Source organism: Loxodonta africana, chromosome 5, assembly GCF_030014295.1.
Source record: "Loxodonta africana isolate mLoxAfr1 chromosome 5, mLoxAfr1.hap2, whole genome shotgun sequence".
NCBI lineage: Eukaryota > Metazoa > Chordata > Mammalia > Proboscidea > Elephantidae > Loxodonta > Loxodonta africana.
The window spans coordinates 83,479,615-83,491,786 of NC_087346.1; positions in this window are offsets into that span (position 1 = coordinate 83,479,615).

Consider the following 12,172-nt stretch of genomic DNA (forward strand, 5'->3'; position numbering starts at 1 on the left):
TTTTTTTTCATATGCATATAATTAAATAAACACATTATTTGATTTCAAACCCAACTATAACACAACATTAGAAATACTATACTGACCATACTTTCCTTAAAAGGTAACCTATTTGCCCCAAGTTGCCATGAAATTGAAAAGGGATTTCCACATTTCCCAGCCTCTGTTAAATCACCTCATTTTCATTTAATAGCCAGGCTGAGAAAGAGGGAACTTATGATTCATATCTGCATTATGCAGGTAGAATAGAAAGAAAAGAGTTGTTTGGAGAAGTTATTTCACTTCTCACAATCCACAGTTACTTTTACTTTCAAGACAAAAAATTTCTCTCCTGAGTTTTTGTTACGCACCAGGTTAGGCAACAACTATGCCTCTCTAGAAAAATAATAGAAAGAATGCTATTTCTTTCCTCAATGCCTAAAAGAAATTATAGCACTTAACCACTATCTCTCTTACACTCAGCCACACAGAGCCTCAGTTATGAGCACCATAATTTAGGAGGTCCTGTTTTGACTTTCCTCCAGCTAGGACCCTACCCATGTGCCAAAGGAACATGGCACCCAAGAATCTGCACTTCCTCCTTTCCTCACTCTCTCTCTTTTTTTTTTTTTTAATTGTGCTTTAGGTGCAAGTTTACAGAGCAAATTATTTTCTCTTTAAACAGCTAATACACAAATTGTTTTGTGATATTGGTTGCCAACCCTTCAACTTGTCAACACTCTCCCCTTCTCCACTGGGGGTTCCCTGTTTCCATTCTCCAGTTTTCCAGTCCCTTCCTGCCTTCTCATTTTTACTTTTGGGCTGGTGTGCCCATTAGTCTTGTATACAAGGAAGCATGTTCCTCATGTGTCTTATTATTGTCCCTATAGAACTGTCTAATCTTTGGCTGAAGGGAAAATCTCTAGAGCGACTTCGATACTGAGTTAAAACGGTGTCCAGGGGCCATACTCTCAGGTTTCTCCAGGCTGACCAGCAAGCCTTGTCTTTGTGTGTGTGTGTACGTGTGAATTTGAATTTTGTTCTACATTTTTCTCCAGCTCTGTCTGGGGCCCTCTATTGTGATCCCTACCAGAGCAGTCCATGGTGGTAACTAGTCACCATGTAGTTGTTCTGGGCTCAGTCTTGTGGAGGTTTGTGGTAGTTCTGGTCTATTAGTCCTTTGGACTAATCTTTCTCTTGTGTCTTTTGTTTTCTTCATTCTCCTTTGCTTCAGCCAGGATAGGGCCAGTAGATGTATCTTAGATGGCCATGCACAGGCTTTTAAGACCCCGGATGATACTCACCACAGTCAGATGTAGAACATTTTCCTTATTGACTATGTTATGCCAACTGAGCTAGATGTCCCGCAAGACCATGGTCCCCAGCTCTTAGCCCAGTAACTCAATCCCTCAGGGCATTTGGATGTGTCTATGGAACTTCTATGCCCTTGCCCTGGTCAAGTTATGTGGACTTCCCCAGTATTGTACACTGTCTTACCCTTCACAAAAGCTACCACTTATCTACTAACTAATTAGTGTTTTTCCCTCCCCATCCCTCCCTTCCCTAGTAACTATCAAAGATTCTTTTCTTTCTTTCTTTTCCTTTTTCTCTTTCTTTCTTTCTTTCTTTCTTTCTTTCTTTCTTTCTTTCTTTCTTTCTTTCTTTCTTTCTTTCTTTCTTTCTTTCTTTCTTTCTTTCTTTCTTTCTTTCTTTCTTTCTTTCTTTCTTTCTTTCTTTCTTTCTTTCTTTCTTTCTTTCTTTCTTTCTTTCTTTCTTTCTTTCTTTCTTTCTCTCTCTTTCTCTCTCTCTCTTTCTTTCTCTTCCTTCCTTCCTTCCTTCCCTCCCTCCCTCCCTTTCTTTCTTTTCTTCCTTCCTTTATTTATTTTCTTCCTTCCTTTCTTTCTTTTGACATTTTTACAATTTATTAGTTCTGCAGAGCAAATTCTGTTCTTTGGAATATTTGGAATGAGCACAATAATGTGTGTGCATTATGGGATAATGGAGTCCCTGGGTAGCACAAATGCTTAAAGACTGGAGGTTTGAGCTCAACCAGAGGCATCTCGGAAGAAAGACCTGGTGACAAAAAAATCAGCCATTGAAAATTCTGTGGAGCACAATTCATGGGATCACCATGAGTCAGGGTTGACTTAATGACAACTGGTACTGGCTTATTATTGGATGTGAGAGCAAACGGTGTACAGGAAAAGGAAAGAATATGTATGGCCATATTCCCAACACCCAGAGGTTTCTCAAAAGCGTCACCCAGTGAGAGATGAGGAAAGAATGGGGCAGAGACTGAGGACACACCCATCCGGGGAATCAACCATCCTTAGCTCCTTTGAAAACAAATGCTAGTTGGGAAGGGACATTTCTCCACTTGAATAAGAGATGATCTTGGCTGGAACAGAAAAATGTGGCTGTGGACATATTCTTTTCTCCTCTGTCTAAGGAGGACATACTGTGAATATCTTACAGGAGTCAAAAGAATGATAAAGTCTATGTCAGGACATCAGTGGTCCTCACTTTTTTCTTTCTTTTTTTTAAATATTTTATTGTGTTTTAGGTGAAAGTTTACACAGCAAATTAGATTCCTGTTCAACGATTCATACACAAACTGTTCCGTGACATTGGTTACAGTCCCCATAACTTGTGGGCACTCTCACCATTTCCACCCTGCCTGCTCCATCCATCCAATTTCTCTGCCCCTCCTTGCCTTCTGTCTTGGTCATCTAGTGCTTCTATAACAGAGATATCACAAGAGGACAGCACAAAGAGACGTTTATTCTCTCACAGTCCAGTAGGCTAGAAGTACAAATTCAGGGCACCAGCTCTACGGGAAGGCTTTCTCTGTCAACTGAAGGTCTTTGTCGTCAGTCTTCCCTTGGTCTGGGAGCTTGTCTGAGCAGGAACCCCTGGTCCAAAGGATGTGCTCTGCTCCTGGCACTGCTTTTTTAGTGATATGAGTTCCCCCACTCTCTGCTTGCTTCCTTTTCCTTTTATCTGTTGTAAGATAAAAGGTGGTAAAGGCCACACCCCAAGGAAACCCCCTTTACATTGGATCAGGGATGTGACCTGAGCAAGGATGTTACATCCCACCCTAATCCTCTTTAACCACAGGCAGAGATTATGATTTATAACATAGGAAAATCACAAAATGGATGACAAATGCACAATCCTGGGACTCATAGCCTAAATAAATTGATGCATATTTTGGGGAGGCATATTTTGGGGGGGCACGATTCTATTCATGACAACTTCTCATCTTCGTTTTTGGGTAAATATTGACCATTTGGTTCCGTGCAGTTGATTGTTTAAAAGAGCACATTCCTCATGGGTGTTGTTTATTTTAAGGGCCAATCTGTTATTTGGCTGATCTCATTTTTTTCTTTCTTTCTTTTTTTTTAATTGTACTTTAAATGAAGGTTTACAGAACAAACTAGTTTCTCATTAAACAGTTAGTACACATATTATTTTGTGACATTGGTTAACAACCGCATGACATGTCATCATTCTCCCTTCTTGACCTTCGGTTACGAATTACCAGCTTTCCTGTCCGCTCCTGCCTTCTAGTCCTTGCCCCTGGGCTGGTGTACCCCTTTAGTCTCATTTTGTTTTATGGGCTTGTCTAATCTCTGTCTGAGAGGTGAATCTCAGAAGTGACTTCATTACTAAGCTACAAGTATACCTGGGGACCATACTCTTGGGGTTTCTCCAGTCTCTGTCAGGGTAGTAAGTCCGGCCTTTTTTTGTAAGAATTTTGTTATACATTTTTCTCCAACTCTTTCCGGCATCCTCTATTGTGATCTCTGTCAGAACAGTCAGTGGTGGTAGCCAGGCACCACCCAGTTGTACTCAGTCTGGTGGAGATCATGGTAGTTGTGATCTATTAGTCCTTTGGACTAATCTTTCCCTGTATCTTTAGTTTTGTTCATTCTCCCTTGCTTCCGAAGGGGTGAGACCGGTGGAATATCTTAGATGGCCACTAACAGGCTTTTAAGACCCTATACACTACTCCCCAAAGTAGAATGTAGAACATTTTCTTTATGAACTATGCTATGCCAATTGAGCTAGATGTTCACTGTGACCATGGTTCCCACAGTCCTCAACCCAGAAATTCATTGCCTCAGGGAGTTTGGATGTGTCCATGGAGCTTTCATGACCCCACCTTGTACAAGTTGTGCTGGCTTCCCTAGTATTTGTACTCTCTTACCCTTCACCAAAGAAAGATTGTTTCTTTCTGTGTGGAAGCTTTCTCGTGTGTTATTATAATAGTGGTCTCATATAGTATTTGTCCTATGGTGATTGACATACTTCACTCAGCATAATATCCTCCTGATTCATCCATGTTGTGAGATGCTTCACAGATTCATCATTGTTCTTTATCATTGTGTAATACTCCATTGTGTGTATGTATCACAGTTTGGTTATCCACTGATCTGTTGATGGGCACTTAGGTTGTTTCTATCTTTTTGCTATTGTGAATAATGTTGCAATGAACATGAGTGCACAAATATCTATTCATGTGATGGCTCTTATTTCTGTAGGATATATTCCTAGGAGTGGGGTTCCTGGATTGCATATTTCTATTTCTAGCTTTTTAAGGAAGCACCGTACCGTTCTCCAAAATTGTTGTACTATTTTGCATTCCCACTAGCAGTGCATAAGGTTTCTAAGCTCCCTGCAACCTCTCCAACTTTTGTTATTTTCTGTTTTTTTGATCCATGCCAGTAATGTTTGGGTAAGATGGTATCTCGTTGTAGATTTGATTCGCATTTCTCTAATGGTTAGTGATCAGGAGCATTTCCTCATGTGTTTTAGCCACCTGAATATCTTCTTTGGTGAAGTGTCAGTTCATATCCTCTGACCATTTTTTAATTGGATTATTTGTCTTTTTGTTGTAGATGTGTTGGGTTTTCCTATAGATTTTAGAGATTAGACCTTTGTCAGATTTGTCATAGCCAAAAATTTTTTCCCAGCCTGTAGGTTCTGTTTTTACTCTTTTGGTGAAGTCTTTTGATGAGCATAAGTGTTTAATTTTTAGACAGTCTCAGTTATCTTCTGCTGTTTGTGTATTGTTAATTATGGCTTGTATTCTATTTATGCTGTGTATTAAGGCCCCTAGTGTTGACTCTATTTTTTCTTCCACAATCTTTATAGTTTTTGGTTTTATATTTATCTTTGATCCATTTTGAATTAGTTTTTTTTTTTTTTTTGGTATGGCTTGAGGTATGAGTCCTGTTTCTTTTTTTTACAGATCAACATCCAGTTTTGCCAGCACCATTTGTTAAAGAGACTGTCTTTTCCCCATTTGGAGGTTGCGTGTTTTCCTGTTGTTGGCTGAAGTGTTCTATATATGTCTATGAGGTCAAGATGATTGATCGTGGTCTTTAGATCTTCTGTATCTTTGCTGAGTTTCTTTCTAGATGTTCCGTCCTTTAGAGTGTGGTATGTTGAAGTCTCCTACTATTATTATGGAACTGTCCATTTCTCTTTGTTGTGCTGTTAGAGCTTGTTTTATGTATTTCAGAGCCCTGTCAACTGGGTGCATAGGTATTTATTATGATTATGTCATCACATTGTATTGCCCCTTTAATCATATACAATGTCCTTTCTTGTCTTTATGGTGGATTTTGCTTTCAGATCTATTTTATCTGAGATTAGTATTGCCACTCATGCACTCTGGTTGCTACTTGTTTATTTTTTTTCCATCCTTTGATTTTTAATATATTTATGTCTTTGTGTCTAAGTTTATCTTTTGTAGGCAGCGTATTGACAGATCATGTTTTTTTATCCGTTCTGTTACTCTGTCTCTATGTGGGTTCATTTAAGCCACTTACATTCAATGCAATTATCGATAGGTGTGAGTTTATTGCCGTCATTTTGTAGTGCTTATTATTATTTGTGTGTGTGTGTGTGGTGAGGACATTTTCTTTGTTCCTCTTTGTCTCTTGTGCTTAGTTCCTTTTGTTTGTGAAATTTCTTTCTGTTTCTTTTGTTGTAGATTTAATGTTTACTGAGGCTTTATGTTTTTCTTTTTAATTCAGTTAGTTGGTTTGTTAACTTTTTTGTGGTTACTTTGAAATTTTCCCTTATCTTCTTAAGTTTGAACCACTCTTTTATTACTAGATATCACCTTGACTTCCTCTCCATTTGAAAGTTCTGTACCTACACTGCACACCCTTTTTATTGTTCTGACACCATCAACACTTATAGATTGATATCTCTAGTTCCCTGTTTTGAATCTTTTAGCTTTGTTTTATCTTTGAGAGTTCCTTACTGTCTTAGTCATCTAGTGCTGCCATAACAGAAATACCACAAGTGGATGGCTTTAACAAAGAGAAATTTATTTTCTCACAGTCTAGTAGGTTACTAGTCCAAACTCAGGGCATCGGCTCCAGGGAAAGGCTTTCTATCTCTGACGGCTCTGGAGGAAGGTCTTTGTCCTCAATCTTCCCATGGTTGAGGAGCTTCTCAGACTCAGGGACCCCAGGGCCAAAGGACACACTCTGCTCCCCGTGCTGCTATCTTGGTGGTATGAGGTCCCCAACTCTATGCTTGGTTCTCTTTCCTTTTATCTTTTGAGAGATAAAAGGTGATGCAGGCCACATTCTAGGGAAATTCCCTTTACCTTGGATCAGGGAGGCTACCTGAGTAAAGGTGGTGTTACAATTCCACCCTAATCCTCTCAACATAAATTACTATCACAAAATGGAGGACAACCACACAATACTGGGAATATTGGCCTAACCAAGCTGATACACACATTTTTGGAGGTGACATAATTCAATCCACGACACTTACCTAGGTTGATATTTGGCCAATACTGACCTGTGCCCTAGATTCAGTTTGTTGTCTGATGTTGTTGGGTCTCTAACTTAGGATAATTATTTTCAGTTTGGTTTGGTTTTTACAAATTACCTTAATTTTTATTTATCTGGAAATGTCTTAATTTCATCATCATATATGAGAGAGTTTAGCAGTATATATTATTCTCGTACAGCATTTTTTCTTTCAAAGTTTTACATATATCCTCCCATTGCCTTCTTATCTGCAAGGTTTCTGCCCAGTAATCAGAATTCAGCCTTATTGCTCCTCTTTGTATGTGACTTTTCATTTTTCTGGAGCTGTTCTCAGGACTATTTCTTTGTCTTTGGTTTTTGTGAGTTTGATTATATGTCTTGGTGGCTTTCTTTTTGAGTCTATCTTATATGGAATTCATTGAGCTTTTCATTTTTCATGGTATTAGGGAAATTTTCTTTCAGCAAGTCTTCAGTGATCTTCTCTGTATTTTCCATTTTCTCCCACTGGTCTGGAGCTCTGATCACACCACATTTTTGGCATTTGTTGTATCATAGTTCTTCATTTTTCTTCTTTCTTTTCTCTGATTTTTCCTCAAACAAATTGGCAGTTATGGTTTTTTCTTCAGTTTCACTGATTCTGTCTTCTATTGTTTCAATTTTGCTACTAAAACCTTCTATTGCACTATCCATTTCTGAAATCTTGTTGTTTATCTTTTGGATTTCTAAATGCTGTTTGTATTATTTATAATTGTTTATATATTTTGAAATTTTGTTCTTGTTTTACTTTTCTTAATTCATATATTGCTTTGTTTGTATTTTCTTTGATTTTGCCTGTTTTAGTTGGTTTTGTCTGTGTTTTCCTTGATCTCTTTCCTAATCTCTTGGAGAACCCTGAATATCAGATTTTTGAATTCTCTGTCAGGTAGTTTCAGTGGTTTATCTTCTGCTGGGAAGTCAACTGGTGCTTTATTTTGGTTACTTACCAGAGCCATCTTGTTTTTTTTTTTTTTATGTTTTGTTATTGTCTGCTGTCTCTGAGACATTCAGGTTTTATTCTTCTTCTTTGTTCATCAGTTGTAGCTTTGTTTCTTTTACCTTGCTTTTTTGTTCTGTTTGGTTATGTCTGAATAGGTGGGGTGGGCATGCTTTGTTACTTGCTTGTCTGTGGGTATGATAATTCTCACCACCTTGTCCAGGTATACAGGGCTGATCTGTCAGCTATGGTGCAGCAAGGCAGGGCCAGTGGGGGGCGGGGAGACAGAGATGGGTCATTTGTCTGCATCGTGAACCTGGATGGAGGCTGGATTTGGTCCAGCTTGAACCTTGGTGGGGGGTGTCCTGAGCCAGCAGGGAGGGGCCTGGCATCCAGGCCAAGTCCCCTTGGCGTCATGGAAGGCATTTGGGGGAGGGGTCCAGAGCTGGTGGGTAGGGGTCTGGGGTCCAGACTGGGTCCCCTCAAGACCACAGCAGGCAGCAGGAGGAGTCCAGATCCAACAAGGATGAGCCTGGGGTCTGGGCTGGTTCCCTTGGGGCCACAGCAGGTGATGGGAGGAGGTCCAGAGACAGCAGGGGGCCCTGGGGTCCAGGCTGGGTCTCCTTGGGGCTGCAGCAGGCAGTGGGAGGGGTCTGGAGATGTTAGGGAGGGGCCTGAGGTTCAGGCAGTGTCCCCTCAGGGCTGCAGTGGGTGGCAAGAGGGTTTTGAAGCCATTGGGGAAGGGTCTGGGGTCCAGGCTGTATTCCCTTGGGGATGCAGAAGGCGGTGGGAGGGGTCCAGAGCCAGTAGGGGTTCTGGCAGGTAAAGCAAAGAAGAGAGGTAGGAACAGGAGCAAGGGCAGAGAGGGCTAGATGGAGGAGGGCAACAGAGTGCGTCGGTACTGCGGTCCCTGACAGTCAGGTTTCCTGGCACTTGGCATTGCAGGGATGAGACTGTTCACCAGAGGGGTGGGGGTTGTAGAAGTATGCTCCTGTGGTTACCAGGTGAGAGAGTCTGGGCTCTCCTTTGAGTTGCAGCCAGCAAACGGGGTCTTACTTAGCCCTGGGTGTGCCTGCACTATACCTCTACCTCTTACAGGGAATTTCATGGAGGAGTCTTTCTGTGCGCAGGGTTGTTGGTTTTATTCCAAGATGACCGCATCAAGTCATGCAGTTTGGCCAAGAACCTCCACACTGTATCTCTATTCCTTCCCCATTTGATATTAGTTTCTTCTTCTTGTCAGTGACTTTTGATCTAATACTTTACCCCTTCATTTAAGTTTCAGGGTTCCAGAATTGACATCTGTATCTTTTTTACTTGATTTTTTGGGACTTTGTTGCAGTGGGCTGGCTTAGTGTGTCTGACTAGTCCACGATCTTGGTTCCACCCTGCTCTTTCTCCTTCCTAACCTCAGTTTATACCCAGGATGCCAGAGTTCTCGTAAATGTTCAGAACCTGCACAGACTTCCTTTATAGACAGACCATATTGCCAGTGAACACAGATCTAAACACAACGACTGGAGCCAAATGCAGCTGTTTGTGGAAGATGTGCACAGGGTTTAGACTTGTGGGACAGGGAAGGCATATGCCAATGCATGAGGCCCTTACCGACTCGGGCAGTTCTGGAGTTGGGAAAGGAACAGGGTGGGCCATAGGCTAGAAATTTATTGTCTTCATTCTGCCAAGTTCTAGCACAAAACTTAGAAGGATCTAAGGGTTTTAAACTTAAACTTGGCTTTCTAAGTTGTTATAAAGGTATATTTGCCAATTTAGGAGTATAAAGCATATTTTATTCAACAGTTTGTTGGCTTGATTTCAAACTTTTAAGTATTTTAACATATGGTTATGTAGGTCGCCATTTGTATGCTCACACTGGGGCCTGTGATATCAGGGTAAGGTCTTTATTTTGCAGGAACTGAAATAGATCAATTAAATGACCTCTTACCTATCTTCCCCCACACAAAAGCATATATGTGCTCTTATCCAAATAAGTTTAACTACAAATTACACACAGGTTTGTCAATTTGGTGACTTAAATGAGGTGCTGGATCACCTCCAAAATCAGTCCTATAGAAGTAAGTGGAAACTAACAATGATTTGGGAAACAACAACCATAATAATATTTATGAGAATGCTTAGACACTCTGAAGGCTGGAGAATATCTTAAAGGATGTCTTGAACTTGGGAACATTGAAGGGAGAGTGGGAGTGGAGTCAGGATGCATTATAGTGGCTTCATCAAAGCTTTTAAAATTTCTCTTGCATTCAGAAAAGCTTAAAAATCTAATAGAATCATAAAAGATAATATGATTAAGTGAAAGAACAGTCCAAACTCTTGGAGTGAATAGTTTGCTATCGTAAAAATGTCAATTCTCTCTAAACATATCTATAAATTAAATGCGATCCTGTTTAAATTTCAGACGACTATTTCTAAGCCACTGAGACTCCTTATTCTAAAATTTATGTGGATGAATAAAAGCCTGCAACTAAGTCAACCTTAAAAAGAGGTGTGTGGAAATGTACAAAACCAGGTATTAAGAAATAATGCAAAGCTATACAAATAAAAGCAATATGGTATTGACATAATAACATACAAGCAGATAAACAGAATAGAATAGAAATCCGGGTATGTTGAAACTTAAAACACTATAGTGGTCACATCAGAAATCAATGTGAAAAGGTTAGGTTATTCTGTAGGCAGTGAAGAAACTTTTTTCTATTATATGAAAAAATAACTAAATTTGAACACTACAGGTAATCCAGCACCCATATGTCGGTTTATCATAGGTGGTAGCTTGCATGTTACGATGAAGGTGGAAATTATTCCACTAGTACTTCTAATTCCAACAGTGTTATCCATGATAGACAGGTTCAGAGGAACTTACAGACTAAACAGTCTAGAAAGAAAGGCCTAGCCATCTACTTCCAAAATTTAGCTGATGAGTACCCTATGGATCACAACAGAATATTCCCCTATATAATGCTGGAAGATGAGCCCTTGAGGTTGGAAGTCACTCAAAATGTACAGTGGTTGCAACAATAGACCCCAGCATATCAATGATCATGAAGATGGCACAGGACCAGGCAATGTTTTGCTCTGTTGTACATGGGTTCACCATGAGTCAGAGTCAACTTGATAACAGCTATCAACAGTAGCATCAAGTAACACATACACAGACTGACTACAAATGGATTAGAGATGTAAAGTTAAAGATTAATTTCTGAATATTTAGAAAAGGTATAGAAAAAATATAGGTAAATACACTTGTAACCTGGGGGCAGGAGCAGACGGCTTAATAAAAATTTAAAAGAATGAGTCATAAAGCAATATCTAGATTAATTATATTACGTTGAGATTACAGAGTTCTATTTGGCAGAGGACACCATGGGTAAAGTTTGCAAATGTATGCATATAGGGAGAATATATTTGCAATTCTAAAATTAGCAAGGGATTAAAATTTAGAAAATATAGGAAAATCTACAAACCAAAAGAAAAACGTGAGAATTCATTAATCAAATGAATAGGTGTCTTAGGCTAGGTTCTCTAGAGAAGCAAAACCAGTAAAGTGTATTAAAAAAAAAAAAAATAGAGATTTATATCGAGGAAATGGCTCATGCTGTCATAGAGACTGGAATGCCCCAAGCCTGTGGGTCAAGCTGGAGGCTTCTCCCGATTCACGTAGGCTCAGGGGCTGGCAAAACAAAGATCAGCAGGTCAGAGAGCAGGGTGGTTGCTCACAGGCTTAGAAGATTGATGAATCCCAAGATCAGCAGGCAAGACTGCAGGTAAGCTGCTAGTTCAAGTCTCAAGAACCAGAGGTCAGACAAGTAGGAGCCAGCTAGCTATAGGATCCAGAGGCAGCAAAAGCCACAAGCCTTACCAGAATGTCCACTTATATTCAATGCAGGCCACATGCCCAAGGAAACTCCCTTTCAACTGACTGGGTATTCACAGCAGATCCCATCAGGGGGATGATCACAATGTCATACAACTGTCAAACCACTGAGAATCATGGCCCAGGCAAGTTGACATACAATCTTAACCATCACAATAGGGAAAAGCAGGGAATTCTTAGGGCGATGAAACTGTTCTCAATGCTACTGCAATGGTGGCTATGTGACATAAAGCATTTGTGAAAACAATTAGACCTGTACAACACAAAGAATGAACTTTAGTGTTTGCAAGGTTTTTTTTAAAAAAAATCATTTACAATGTCAGAGAATCACAGGAAAGAATGCAGACAGTGACAAGAGAATGTGACTGTACTACAAATGTATGAAACCTCATTGAAGAAGTTGGGGAAAAAGTGCTGACCTACATAACTTTGGAAATCGTTTTGTTCCTGAACGTGAAGTATAGTCCAGGTCCTTACTTTCCACAGCTTCTTCCAAGACATTAAAAAATATATGAGGAAAGTAGG